This window comes from Falco punctatus (assembly GCF_963210335.1).
Source record: "Falco punctatus genome assembly, chromosome: 9".
NCBI classification, from domain to species: domain Eukaryota; kingdom Metazoa; phylum Chordata; class Aves; order Falconiformes; family Falconidae; genus Falco; species Falco punctatus.
Genome location: NC_137589.1, coordinates 33614421 through 33629018, shown reverse-complemented (window position 1 = coordinate 33629018; position 14598 = coordinate 33614421).

Below are 14598 nucleotides of genomic sequence, written 5' to 3'. Positions count from 1 at the left end.
CATAGCAGAGCAAGGAAACATTCCAGGCTTTAAAAATCCACCCTTTAAAAGAACAAAAGTGTCCCTAAGAACACATTATTATAAGGAAGATAACCGTGCCCTTCCATTAAGAAATTTAATCAAACCAGCCCAGCAATGCAGCATCAGTACAAAACAGCACACATTCCCCTCCGCAGATCCTGTTTTCCTAAATTTTTGCAGAGAGATGAAATGGTGCCAGAGCTACTTTGATGGATGACAAAAAAATCCTGGAGTCACATGTTTCAAGGATTAATTATTAACTATAGTAAGGAAAAATTGCAGCAGCCAATGACTGTTTTATTCTCCCAAGTCCTATTCATAGCGAAGATGATACTGTATGGCAATTTAACTTGTATAATAATAGACACATGCTTTCTCAAAGGGTTCCAATGTACTTTCAAAATAATACAATATTGGCTCAGATATGGGCCAAACCATGCCCCTTCTGCATCTGCATGATAGTCACCATGGCTTTATGTACAGATACAGCTATGTCTGCAATTGATTTGGAGCACTGGCGAATCTACAGGGCAGCGCTTCCTACAGAGGACTGTTGCTCTGGGACCTGATGCATCTGGGCCCTGCAGCACACCCTTCGTGCCGCAGCAGGTGAGTACACACTTTGACAAGCCATTCCCATCTCTCACCACATGACAGCCAACCATTGCTCTGTGGGTAGCTACTCTACAAACTGTGATTTAAGGCATATGATTTAAGTTGCACATTTCTTGTTCAAGGTCTGCAGTGGAGCTCTTTTCCCTCATCTTTTGTATTTCTCACTATAGTGGAAATTTTCAGGCAGAAGGCAGATGCCGGAGGAAAGATCACTGCATGATGTGCAGTGAAAGCAGATAGAACATTATATACATAAATACATATAAACATAAGCACACATGGTAGGAGCAGTTTGCAGATGGATTTCTCCGCTCAGCAATCATTGTGTATAGCACATCGGCTGATCAATAGATTATTGATCTATTATACTTCAAAAGGATCTTTTTTACTTGTATAAATTGCCCCCTTTTGACTGCAGCTGAACACAATATCCATCCTCCCCAGCAGATACAGGCTGTGGATAAAAGCAGGGTGGATCATCCTGGGTCCATCCCTGCACTGGCCTTTCCAGGTGGCTGTGCTCTGCTGTGGCCTTTGACTCGGCAAACTCATGCCCTAATGGGGTTCATTCAGAGCAACCCAGATGTACTCCTTTCCTTTCACCTCCTTTTTGCTGACAGATTGACCTGCTGACATTCACCTGTGAAGAAGTCAGCAAAAGACCCCTCATGTTACAATGACCCCCACATCTTCCATTTCCACCTCCCTGGGTTTTGGCATCAGAGCTGAAAGAACAACAGTGAGATCTGCTTTTACATGTAGAAGAACCAGCTAGACTAAGGTCATTTTTTCCTCACTTTTCCTTAATAGAAATAGTTTGAAGGTAGAAAAAAAAAAAAAAAAGAGAGAAAGAAAAAGAAAAAAAAAAGCATGTTGGAATACTTAATATTCATAAGAGGTTTAGTCTTCTTTCAACAAACCTTGAATAAATGATAGAGAACGTGATAGCACTGTAGTGGCAGCTTATTCTAATGATCAAAGCAGTCCATCATTGGGGAATAAATGTTCTATCTAAGCAAAAAAAAAAGTTAATCCCTAAACAAATTTATTACTTAGAAGGAAAATTCACTTAAAATCATCCCATTAACTCTGTAAAAAGAAAGAAGGTTGTTTATCTTGTATCATAGACTTGCTTACTGTCCTGCAGTATATTTAGCTGAAACAGCTTGAGTGAAAACTGGGAATAAGCATTACTTTCTGCAGTTTGAATATCACTGAGGCATTTCCCCAGCCGTACAATGCAGTACACAGTACACCCTGTTCACAGTGCTTTGCAAGCTCTTTCCTTCTGAAATGACACATAAGCTGGGAAAAGGACTGACCTTTGGTTTAATTTACATAGACAATTGATCCATCTTCCTCATCTCAAATCCTCTGGGTTTTGACCTACCAGCCCAAATGGATACTTTTATATTAATCAACCCTGATATCTCTCCTCCAGCTCCACAGTGAAGTTACTACTCAGCTTCCTGAGAGCAGCAAGCTCTGCAGATTTCTCTCATCCTGTCAAGTCCTTTAAGCCCCACTCCCACCTTAACAAACATTTTAAAGCTCTTTGCTCCAGAGAATCCCTTTACCCAAACAACGACCCCAAAAATTATACTGTCCTCAGCCTTCTAAGATACACCTCCAAATCTCCTCTTAGGAGCGAGCACCTTACAGTGTTTCAGCTACAGAGCCGTGAAACTCATCTTTTCATTCCTACTTCTGTCTATTCAGGGTGGCATCTCCTTTGGAAATGCCCCACTCCTCTCTACAATCATGCCTGCAGCACGTGGCATCAGTGATTTTCCTTTGTATCTCATCTAGATTCCTATTTTCCACAGTGAGGCAGTACACTGGTGGGGTTTTTTTCTGATAGACCGTATTTTGTACAGGACGAAGCACCACTAGCAGAAAAGAATGGCAGAAGAATAATGTCTGAGATGGCTGATGCAGATTCCTAATCATTTGCAAAATAAAAAATAAAATAAAATAAAAGGTACAGTTCTGGATTTTAGTGCCCCTTATTTATTGGGACTGAACTGAACCCAATTAATTTTATACAAACTGCAAAATAATCTGCAGATGAGAAATACTTAAAACTCTCTGAGCTCAGTATAGTCCGAGCCAGAAAAAAAATTTAATTACCAAGTGGATGGTTGCATGGATGGATGGATGGATGGATGGATGAATAACATCATGCAAAAAGCTTTAAAATTCTGAAAATTTACCAAAAAAAAAAAAAAAGGCAGATTTCTCTCTGCCCTGATAGCTTTCTAATCCGTGTTTCAGGCAGCAGAAATACCAAGTAAGATCCATGCATCTAGAACTTGCTTTTTTGTTCTTGGTATGTAAGAACACACATATGACCCATTCCTACCCATAGCAATATAGTATGCAGTGAAGCATTACATGAATTAAAGATGAAATGAAATTATTCATAGTAGAGAAGGAAACAATTTCCATAGTACAGAAGACACAATGCCTGGTTCTTTGCCACTCTTTCTAATCTAACCAAGCAGCTGCCATGCTATTAATTTGAACTTACATAGTATCTTCCAGTTGATTCTTATTATGGCTATTGTTACTGATTTTGATCTAACCTCCACTGTGTTTTCTAACAAGAAAATAAGGAAAGAGAAGAGCTGATATCCATGAGAACAAAGATAAATTACTAGGAATAAATTATCCCGTTTAATGTATCAAGGTTTATTGGAAATAATAGAAAAACCATTTATCAAAAGGTCTGAAAAACATATGATCCTTGATTGTCAGCCTCTATTCATGTAAAGAATATTTATCATTCTCAAGGGGATTAATACATTTTTATAGGCACTTGACTAGCTAGTCATTAATCATTGTATATTTTCTAGATCCTAATTAAATCAGAAATTCAAAAAGTAATAATTAAAAACTTTTCAATTATATCCATATAGGTCTTGATTCATAGGGGCACCTGGGGAAATGCCATAGTTTGTTGGTTGAATAGGTGTGCTTATCTACCTGATTGCAGTTAACCACCTTTCTGAAAATCAGCTGTACCTTTCAATTTCATTACATAAAACCAAACTGGATCCAAGGACTCAGTGAATTTACTAGTTCCTTTTCACCAACTTTAACTGACTCTCTGGTGCTTTCAGTACAGCAAGTGGTGTGGCCACCCATCTCACGAACTGAGCAGTAGTCCTACAAAATTAATAGAAAAAACTGAGAATGACAGATGATTTCTATACATGAAGAGGATGAATGACCCAGGGTCTCTCTAGCTTGGAAAAGAAATCAGAATATACCTAGAGGTACATCAGTCCTTATAAGCAGTGTTTTTAAAATGCTTCCTAAGCATCCTTCCCTGGCCCTGCTCAGAGACAGGATATAGAGCTAGGTGGACCTGATTGACCCTTGCTTGTGTGTAGCCATTGTTCCTGCAGAAATCCACAGGTCTGTTTCCATATTGACCCAGGAATTAACCAAGAAACTTTCTTCTTGGCAACAAGCTTCTTGACTGATTTGTAATAAATTGTGAAGAACAACGGGAAAAGATGTTGTGCCATTTTATTTATTCTTTTTTAAGTATTTTCTGCATTATTTGTCTAACTTTGTATGTCTTCAAAAGGTGAGTGGTATTCCTACCTATGTTTTACTTTATTCTGTCATCGTCTTCCCTGATGCTCATCCCAAGCAAACAGAAAAGAAACCAAACTCATAATTATAAACATGATATAAATGATAATCATTGCTGAAATTAAAAAAAAAAAAAGGAAGCTGTTCAGTGCAACACATGAATAAAAGGTCCCTACTATAATTAGATTGCAGTATAGAGAAGAAGCAAAAATTAGCAACAAATAAAACAGAGGAGCTCAGAAATGAACAAGAAGAAACAGAATGTAATGATGCTTAAAATACCAATGCCAATGGCAATGATGCCAAAACCTTTGCAGAAGGGATTTTTCTGGACAGAAAGAACTGGTGCACTCCTGCATTTTATCTGGGGATGCAAATTAAAAGGCAATCCAGCTGTTCTTTTCCACTCTTACTGGTACATGAGGACAACAATATAGACTTCATTAGAGTCCACTTCTGTTGGAAGATACAGCTAAGAAGCTGTGCACCCAACTAGCATTAAACTTGACATAAACTTTAGATTTTCTACAAGCAGTTTTTTTCATTTCAAAGTCATTTCTGGGTCAAGCAGCTTACAGTTCTTGAAGGTTCACCTGGAATTCTGGATTTCACTAACACATGCCTGTGTTAGTCAGGCCAAGGTAAATTAGAAGCACTTTATGCAATTTTTAGAAACCACTTCACAGAAAAAATCTGATTGTCCTATTTGCCACGCCACACCTGATGGAGACGTGCTCCTGAGCCATAAGGGAACAATGTGGAAGGAATTCCTTTCCTTTTGAGAGCTTTTAAAATATTTAATGCCCATGGACTGGATTCTCGGAACCAAAAGCGCTCTGGATCCTGTAAGAAGGAACATATAGCGAAAAATAAATGGATTTCAACTTCATACAGATAATTGCCCTTATTATTTTCCTATTTAATTGCTCTGCTTGATTGCAATTGCAACACACATACCACTTAGTAGCCTTGCTGGCATTACAAAGAGACATTTTTTGGATTGGTTTTTTGATTAATCGCATTTGTATGCTGAAGTCTAAAGCTGGTTAAAGATTTTCTAAGGAAACACATCTTTCTGTTAGAAAATGTGCCAGACTAAATTTCTTTCATGGGAACCACTGATTTCAGTAAAACTGAGCATCAAAATTGGAAATAAAGCATGGGACATCTTGTACAATAATAAACCAGATGATGCAAAATGTAAATTTAGAGATAATATTGGAAAAGCTGAGATCCAAAGTAATAGACTTTCAAAAATGCTGTTCTTGATGAAAGGTTAAGACAAAAAGTTGTCAGAATTTCAGAGATTTTCATGAAGTAGACATCTATTCCCTTTTAGCTCTCTTGAGCGTAGAGTTTATCAAGACTCCATGCCATTAAAATTCCTATATTCACTATCATCTTCACTACTTGGCATTGATGGATAAGCAAAGCCACTGCAAACAAAATATTGGTACCCAAAACTGAACCACATAAATGCACTGGACTCTTAGAAATCATTTATCTTCAAGTCAGAAACAAGGGGAATAGCTTAAATTACGTAAAAGCTCTCCCCAGTATCTCTCCAGCTATCCCTCTTTAGGTCCATTTTGAGATTTAGATCCATGTTTAATAAGTATTCAAGCATGTGCTTTACTTTAAGCACAAGTAATAGTGTGGCCATCTACTCATAGGCTTAAAGCGATATGTATAATTACATCTAAATAATTGAGAAATTTATTCTAGAGGGGCTTGACAAAGACACCATTTTCCAATGTATTTCTAAAATTCCTGGAACATTTAAGTCCCCACCGGAAGAAGGAACTACAGGTGACACAAGTACAGTTTGCTTAAAGGATCTCTCCACTAGGATTTTTTTTAACCCTGTAACTCTGCTTTGTGAAGAGGAAAATACAGATACTATTTTCTGTGTTCTTCAGGTTGTGTGCTTTTCTTTTAAATTCTGTATTTATCACTAACCTTGGGTTAAACTAAAATAATTTCTGCCTATCCAAAGTCCTCGCTGTGACAGCTTTACTGCCTAAGTTCTGTTCCTGTAGACTCTCTTTATGCTGAACTGCTGACAGCTACAACGAAGGAAAAGGCTCAGATTTGCAAAGGCAGTTATTTGGAACTCTTTACATTCTCTTTCACATAACCCTATTACACTGCTGTCAACTTTTACCAGCCTTTACTACATTTTCTTTCCAAACAAATGCAATTTTCAAGGAGCATATCCAACTGGCAAATGTCGAAAATGAAACACACTGTCCAAAGAGACAAGGTTAGCAGTGTTATGAGCTTCATATATTCCCATCAATTAGAAATGTGCCATCAACCACAAAGACATAAGCACCTCAGATCTAGGAGAAGCTTAGGAGCTTTTCCATTCCTGAAATCCCTGCAAAGACTGACAGACATCTGGGCAGACCTCTCTCCACAAGTGACCAGAACAACGCTGCTCACCTCCTTCCAAAAGACTCATCAGATAGGCAGTGATTTCTGACACTGTAATCCTTCCAGACACTAACTGAGGGATTTCTGCTGCTACAGGTAGCCTTTTGAGAGCTCGATATCTTTTATGACCCTGTCATACTGCTGCATGACTGCACTGGAACTGAATTCACATAGGAAAGTACTGGGACAGTTCATCACTTGTTTCTGTACTCTGGATCCAGCCATGTCCTATGTCTATGCCTTTGATCACTCAAAATATTTGACAGTTTTCCCCCACAGGATGCTTAACAACAAGGCCACAATGTGGTGCTTAATCACGCTGCTGTGGATTTGGTTTGGCCATAAAGCAGTTCTGCTTCCAGTTCAAGAAGGAAATTTAAAAAGTAATGAAAAAATGTATTTGCACTTAATGACAAACAAAGTGTAACCAGTACTTCTCCAACTCATAAGAAAGTTATGGTTTTGACTGGAATTATATCTTTTGCCTGCTTTTATCCACACACATAAGGATTCTAGGATGCTTTTATCTAAAGTAGATCACAGAATCACAGAATACTTACGGTTGGAAGGGACCACCGGAAATTATCTTGTCTAACCCCCTGCTAAAGCAGGCTCACTCAGAGCAGGTTGCACAGGGTCACATCCAGGCAGGTTTTGAATGTCTCCAGAGAAGGAGACCCCACAGCCTCTCTGGGCAGCCTGGGCCAGTGCTCTGTCATCCTCAAGGTAAAGAAGTTCTTCCCCATGTTCAGCTGGAGCTGCCTGTGCTGCAGTTTGTGCCCGTTGCCCCTTGTCCTGTCGCTGGGCACCACTGAAAAGAGCCTGGCCCCGTCCTCTGACACTCGCCCTTAAGATATTTGTGGGCACGGGTAAGATCCCCTCTCAGTCTTCTCTTCTCCAGGCTAAACAGGCCCAGCTCTCTCAGCCTTTCCTCACTAGGGAGATGCTCTGGTCCCTTGACCATCTTCACAGCCCTCCGCTGGACCCTCCCCAGCAGTTCCCCATCTCTCCTGGACTGGGGAGCCCAGAACTGGACCCAGCACTCCAGGGGCGGCCTCACCAGGGCAGAGCAGGGGGCAGGATCATCCCCCTCGACCTGCTGGCCACGTTCCTCCTAATGCACCCCAGGCTCCCACTGGCCTTCTTGGCCACCAGGGCACACTGCTGGCCCATGGGCAACTTGCTGTCCACCAGAACCCCCAGGTCCTTCTCTGCCGAGCTGCCCCCCAGCAGCTGTACTAGTGCAGTGGATCGTTCCTTCCAAGGTGCAGGAACTTAAACTTGCCCTTATGGAACTCCATTATGTTCCTCTCCACCCAACTAACTCTCCAGCCTGTTCAGGTCTTGCTGAATGACAATGCAGCCTCCTGGTGTATCAGACACTCCTCCCAGTTTTGTATCAACAGTACTATACTTTCTGTCTCTTTAGCTTCAGTAATAACATCCATGCAGTATTTTCTGCTGTACTATACAAAATCTGACAGCTTCTTCCCACAGAAATGTGTTAGTCTTTCATATGCTAAGGAGAAGCAGGAGCTGCCTTTCAGTGTTTGTAGTAGTCTGCACAACAGCTATATTTCCATTGTTATTTCTTTCACTTAAAACTAAGTACAGATGGAAAAATTCTCCATTTTCTACTTATAACTGAAAGGCTGGTGTTGTATTTTTACATTGTTAAAAGTGTTTATTACGTACTGTCACATGTGCAATAAAATATTATGACATCTTAACTTGTAGCACAAACAGATACAGAATATAAGTGGATAAAGTTTGAAAAGGCATATTGGCAACCCAGATCTTTCCCCTAGGCATTGGGGGTTTCCGATGGTAACCACCTTCACTATAGGCTACCCTAAGGGCACAGGATGCTGGTAAAGCTAAGCCAATCTTATGGTTCATATTACTTGACAGCAGCTGTGTGCTCTTGGTCCCTCCTGCCCATCACGCTGGCTTTGGTGCACATTTGACCCTATGGCAAGTCAAGCTGGGAGCAAAACTGGCAAACCTTCTGAGACAAAGCAATCCAGATGCTAAGTGATATGCTCTAGACTCATAGCTATGGCTGACATGCCATGGACCAAGGTAATTGCCAACGAAGTTTGAATATGGGATATTAATACAGAGCCATCTCTTTTGAGATGGATGGCACTTGCTAAAAGCAACATAAAACACTCCTGCAATGTCCCTCCTCCACACAACACAGCTCCTCCCCTTCCTGGTTCAGTTATCCATGAGAGGTGTGGAGTTTAGAGAGAAGGAAATTTGAGAACTTGAATGGTGTGCCAAAGATCTCTGCAAGTGCATTCCTTATAGCAATGGCACTGCAGCATGCAAACGCTTTGAGGAAATACAGGAGCATCAGCTGTCAAAACATAGAATCATAGAACTGTTTAGGTTGGAAAAGACCTTTAAGATCATTGAGTCCAACCACTAACCTAACACTGCCAAGTCCACCACTAAACCATGTCCCTAAGCACCACATCTACACATCTTTTAAATATCTCCAGGGATGATGACTCAACCACTTCCCTGGGCAGCCTGTTCCACTGCTTGACAATCTTTTCAGTGAATAAATTTTTCCTAATATCCAATCTAAACCTCCCCTGCTGCAGCTTGAGGCCATTTCCCCTCATCCTATCCCTTGCTTCTTGGCAGAAGAGACTGATACCCATCTCACTACAAGTTCCTTTCAGTCAGTACATGGGACACCACATCAAGAAAATTATTTGTCAAAAAAATTATCCAGGAAAAAACATATCCCTAGCAACTTACCAGAGACACAGTTCAGGACAGACAGGCTTTACTCTGCAGATGGAGCCCTGGACGCGACTTGAGATCCACGCTAAGTCCCTTGGCCTTGCCAGTCCCCTTCCTGTGTCATCAGTATCTTTCCAGGTCAGCCTATCCTGTGTAGCAAAATTTGAGTGTTTCATCAAATATTCCTGGAGAAAATGTCATTCTGTGCCCTCTCTACCAAACCTGCTCAGACATTTACACACAACAGCCTCAGCTTCAAAGCAGGACCTTACACATGGCTTAGCCACCAGAGAGAGGTTGTTTACTTTGGCCACAGTTTATGTGTGCTTTTGTGCATTGAAAATCACAGTCCTTGGCTGAGCCATTTCACAAAATATCTTAAGGATCTGATCCATCCTTTGTTGAATGGTGGCAGAACTCCCACTGACACCATGAAAACAAGATCAAGCGCTAATCTTTTACAGAAAGCATGAATGCTTTTTTTGTCAGATCCTAAACCACAAATACTACTCAGGTCACTGTGTTTTTCTGCTGTGTGTTGTTTAATATTTGCCCAGTGTTGGGTTTGCTATAGCTTGTATTAAAATCCTTTTAGGAAAGGAGTAAAAAGAAAGGGGAGGAGAGGAAGGGAGAGGAGATGAGATGGAGGTGCAGCTTTCATGGCCTTTTTAATGATGAGAAAAACCATTACTTTGTCCTGACAATAATAACAATTACTGTAGAAACTATAACCAAAGAGGACACAGACAAAACCCCGGGTTATTTGCAAAGAAATTTGGAGGCCAGCATAAGAAGTTCATGGAAAAGAAAGCAGGACAATATGGTGCTAAAGGGAAAAACAGGCCAGATGATATCTAAAGCAAATTAGCCAATGTTCATTTGACTTCAGTAAAGTTATTACACCTTACCTCAGTTTTGGCCTATCTACTAATTGCTCAACTTATGAATAGCAATGAGATTTGAGCATATTATGCTTAAATTATGTTGTTTACACAAATATTGGCTGGATTTTGAAAGCTAATAACAATTTGAATTCATACTTACCTTATCCAAGCTACCAGCAATTTAGCATAAATACCAAGTTCTGCCTGGAAATGGAAAAAAAGAGATGGAAAGTTTTACATCGTTTTAAAGGTCTCTTGGAATGCTTTATAGCAAATACATCTTAAAAGGAAATAGGAACTGAGGTAGGACTGTGAACCCACCTATAAATCTAGAGCAATTTAAGTAAAATTATTTTAGATTTTCAGCTTAAAGTTTTTCTCTGGACTTTCCAATGCATTGAAAACAAAGGTGGGGGTTTTTTTAAGATCTGCAGTTCTTAAAACTTGAAACCGATAGCAAATTGATGAAAGAAGCTGATTTTACGTTTGAAAAGTAGTACATTGTATTACAGCTAATGTCCAAATTACTCATCAAATAGTATTTTATTTCCCTTGTTGAATTTTCTTCTGAATTTTTAGTTTAACTAATTAAGCACCAATTGACATTTCCTCACAAAGCACAGAAACTTTCACTGCATATAAGCAACCCATCCCACCTGCCTGGGAGTGATATCTGCTTTACAGCATATGGGCCCATCTATGGCTATGGAGAGAGTGAGAAATACCCAAGGAAGCAGAATTTGCCCATTCAGTAACTCCAAAAAGTTTTGTAAGGACACTTGGAAGAGCAGTAGTCAAAGACAGGAAAATACCTACCAGACGGCTGTGGCTGGCAGCACGCTGCAATTGCCCAACTATGTCATGTAGCACACCTTCGTATGATGCTGCACTGGAGCAGGAGCTTGATTCCCTTTGACAGTCATGTTATGGGGTTCATTCCTGTCCTCTGTGAAATGGGCTTTCTTATCTTCATCCCACTTTGCAGCATGGCTCTGATTTTCAGCTGAGATAACTGCCCATAGTTCTTGCCCAGAGCGCTGGCATTCTTGTACAGGGGGTGGTATAAGACCTACGTGTTGTTATCATGCATGAAACACTCCATAAGGTCTCGGCATCATTAGTGTTGCTACCTGGAAAACGGAATCTGTGCAATTTCTATGCAGCTGTCATAGACTTATTTCATCTACCAGAGAGAAATGTGACCCCAGGTACCACAGGTATGTCTATGACTTTCCAAGGAGTGATGAAATCTCATGTTGAATGCTACTGAATATCTCTGTGCAATTGTTCCTGGGTTCTGTAAAGTTCCTCCTGTGGTACCGCCATCCACCTCACCTCTTCAGGGGGCCTTTTCCTTGTAGAAGCCATTGTGCCAGGATGTTTTCTTGCATAAAGGAAAAAGGATGTCACTCTCTGGTATCGTTTCTTCTTCTCTCTTTCCCTGTACTTCATGGGTAGATCAGGACCCTTCTGTGGCTTTTGAAATGCCAGCTGCTGGGCCTTTAATCAAGCACCTGGTTCTTTTCAAAATGAAAATCAGAAAACAGTTCTTGAACATCTCTTCTGCCTCTTAAAATGGAGCCTTTGTGTCCATGAATGCTCTTTCATGGCTTTTCACGTTCAGACGAAAGGAGCTTCCCTGGGCAGGCTATGGATGCACAGTGAAACCCAGGGCATTTTTGTGTGATGTCTGGTCACCAATGCCAGCACTGTGTCAACTCATTTCTGAAAAGAAAGTAAGAGAAAATACCAACCCAGTCCTAAAACATAGCTGTAGCCGTTCTTTGTAGCCACCTTAGGTCAGTACTTGTTCCTTTCATCTGTAAATTGGCAGCATTAGTGTCTGATTCTATGATGACACCAGGAAATTCCCTGAAGTCCCCAGTATTCCCTTAGAATAAAATTAGCAGGGGGAATGAAGGAAGCGTGCGGTGTGCTTTAAAAAAGGGAAAGCACAGCTTTGTTTTTATTTGAGCTGGTATAATTATGCACCCCAGCTCAGAAAATACCCCCCACCCTTGTTTAGACAAAAACAGAGAACGCTCAGCTTGTGTAGGAATTGCACCTGTCCAGCTGCAGAGACAGCAGGTTGGGTGGCACTCAGTCCACCCAAGCAAGACCAAGAGCAAGAGTCCATGCTCTTCTCCTCTTGGCATACTCCTGAAATTTTGCAGGAACATGGATCCTCCTAGTGACCCCAGCATTCCCTCCAAGGACAAAGGCACCAGAAGCACATGGCTGACCTTGGCAGGACAGCACAGTTTACTTCTTGCCTTGTTTGTCTTGTGCAGGCTGTTTCCAAAGTTTTGGAGTTAGTGCTGAGATCCAAGTCCTTTGGGTATTTTCTTACTGGAAGGGGAAGTTTATGTGTATTTTGGGAAAATATGTTTTCATTTAGTTTCCTTGTTGTCCCTCCTTCAGGGTCTATTTTTTCCAAGTGTTAGAAAAATAAAATTTTGGGTTTCAAAGGGTCCTACAAATGTACCAAACACGTTCCAGATGCCAAAGAGAAAAAAAATCCACTGTATGAAGCGGTCAGCTTTGGTTCACCCAGCCACAACTGCCTCAGCAGCCTGCCTTCCCAGTAGCTTACTGTGTCCTCTACAGCAGATGAATAAAATGTCTGTGGGAAATGATTTGTTGGTAAGGTAATAGCACTTCTTCCTTCCGAAATATGTTTGCCAACACAGAAAGCCGCTCTGACCACTGTACTCGGGTTGTTCCTCGCATTAAAAAAAAGGAAGGAGCAAGAACCTTTAAGCAGAAAGTGGCACAGCAGCGTAGGGCTCACCCCAAGCAGGAAGCAGCTATAATGGTGAAGCAGATGCTATGGACCATTACCTGTGGCCCCTGCCCCCACGTACCTCTGCACAGCAATGAAAGATGGGCAAGTGGGAGTTAATAGCTTTGACCACTCTTCAATACAACCAGGAGCAGCATGTGACAAGCAGAGTGCTTGGGAAGGGGGGAGACCAAGCCACCTCCCTGTGCCTGGCTGCTCAGCAACTAATTGTGTACTCCTCATTTAAAAATGTCCCAGGGCTGTTTAACTTCATCCCAAACTTCTGAAAGCCTGGAATTCTGACACCACACACCAGAACATTTTAAAGAGATGGATGAAAAGCGATGTTCACTGGGTACAACTTTCCCTGCCTGGCTCTGCAGCTCTCCATCTCCAGCTGCAAGCTCGGCAGCAGTAAGGCTTCAAGCACGGCAAAGCACTGGGCCGCAGCTGTGCTCAGCAACATAGGAAAGCACTTCCACTAACTTTTCCTGTCAGTCTCAGCACTTAGGCTGGTGTTGCTCCCCTCCGCAGGAGAGCAGAGCTCCCACTCAACCTACAGGAGCCACCTGCTTTCCGCTCATCAAGCTGCCCATCTTCTGTCATGCATCTTCCTTATAGATGAGGTTTGGTCCCCCAGCCCTTGCTCACCCAGGTCGGTTTGCATTGTTAAGGTAATGAGCTCCATTTCAAGAGGATCTTCCCTCCAGATGGATTCAAAGCATTTTGCAAACTGTTACTTAATTAAGCAAGGCAAACCCAGCAGGGAAAGCTCTCCTTAACACTGCACAACAAATCCATTTTGGAATTTGGGAAACAGATGTTTTACCACCAGCCCAGCACAAGTAATGATGGCTATTGGTAAGAAAACTCAGACTGGGGAGAAGTATCTGAGTGTATCACAGGTACCAAGTCAGATAACTTACGATTTCATCCAAACAAGAAGCACCGTAAAAGGCAGGGTGGTTCTTTTCTTCCACTGCTCCCAGGGAAGGGTTGCTCCAGACGTTCACTGAGCTTCTAGAGATGAACGTCCAGGTTCTTGCTTCCATGTTCTGAGACAGAGCAGTCAATGGGGAATAACTTAAAATAGGTTACTAAAAGGTTTTCTTGGTTTTCAATTTCTCGTGTTCCTTATTGTCTGTCTTTTTCCCAGATCTTAAAGGCCCCTAGACTTCAAGATGGTGATGAAGGTCAAAACCCCTGAATCCTCCATAAGATTTTTGAGACTGCAGTGCTGGAAGAAGAAACATATCAGCAGAAGAATCTCTGCAGATATAAAATACTCTCATTCCATTGGCTTTGGTCATGCTATGCGAGTTATACAAGCACAAGATGTGTCCTCAGATTCTCTTCTGACTAATTCTTTGACTTTGCTGGGTGAATAAGGCCCTTGCTTGGCAAACCCTGTGCTCTTACCTAATGTAATCACACAGACAAAGCCTGCCTGGATGCATGCCCACATTCAGGAAAGCCATAGAATCCACCAGATGGGAAAAC